This window comes from Gopherus flavomarginatus, assembly GCF_025201925.1.
Source record: "Gopherus flavomarginatus isolate rGopFla2 chromosome 13 unlocalized genomic scaffold, rGopFla2.mat.asm SUPER_13_unloc_1, whole genome shotgun sequence".
Classification (NCBI taxonomy): Eukaryota; Metazoa; Chordata; order Testudines; family Testudinidae; genus Gopherus; species Gopherus flavomarginatus.
The window spans coordinates 4908889-4909467 of NW_026114609.1; the positions used below are offsets into that span (position 1 = coordinate 4908889).

Consider the following 579-nt stretch of genomic DNA (forward strand, 5'->3'; position numbering starts at 1 on the left):
TCTCTGCACCCTGAGTCCAGGGCACAAACTCTCTGTGCCCCACACATAGAATCTTGCCCTGCTGCAAAGTGACTCCTATGAACAAGTAACCTCCAGGAGAGCAGGCCTGGTCCTCAGAGAGGGGAATGGGCTTCTTGTGAAGCTTATAGGTCACTGGATGCAGTGAGAACAGGAAGGCTCTGAGTATAACCCATAGCAAACACAACCCATCTGGGGATGTAGCTCAGTGGTAGAGCACATGCTTTGCACGTATGAGGCCCTGGGTGCAATGCCCAGCATCTCCAGGTTCATTTTTTCACTTTGCTGCTTTGCTCATGCCCAGAGAGGATGTGGCCCACCAGTATCCCTGCACCAGTTTCAGTCCTGCTCAGTGAGGGGCAAGTGCCAATTGCATGGAAGGTCTGGGGGGTTTCTGCTCCGAAGTCACCTTGGTACATTTAAGGTTCCCTCTCACTGTGCTGCTTGGGACAAGGGTAGATGAGAAGGGCGAATCCTCCAGCACTGGAGGGAAAGGTCCCATCTGCTCAGACTGAGAGGCAAGGAAACAGAGGGGCAGTCAGTGCTCGGAAAGGAGAGAGG

At 53.5% G+C, this 579-nt stretch overlaps 1 non-coding gene across 1 annotated transcript; it reads left to right on the top strand.

The window, feature by feature from the left end:
* The first annotated feature begins 212 nt into the window (after positions 1-212).
* On the top strand, positions 213-284 carry TRNAA-UGC (transfer RNA alanine (anticodon UGC)). Its single transcript has one exon. It is a non-coding gene; the product is annotated as a tRNA-Ala (tRNA).
* Positions 285-579: the final 295 nt, after the last annotated feature.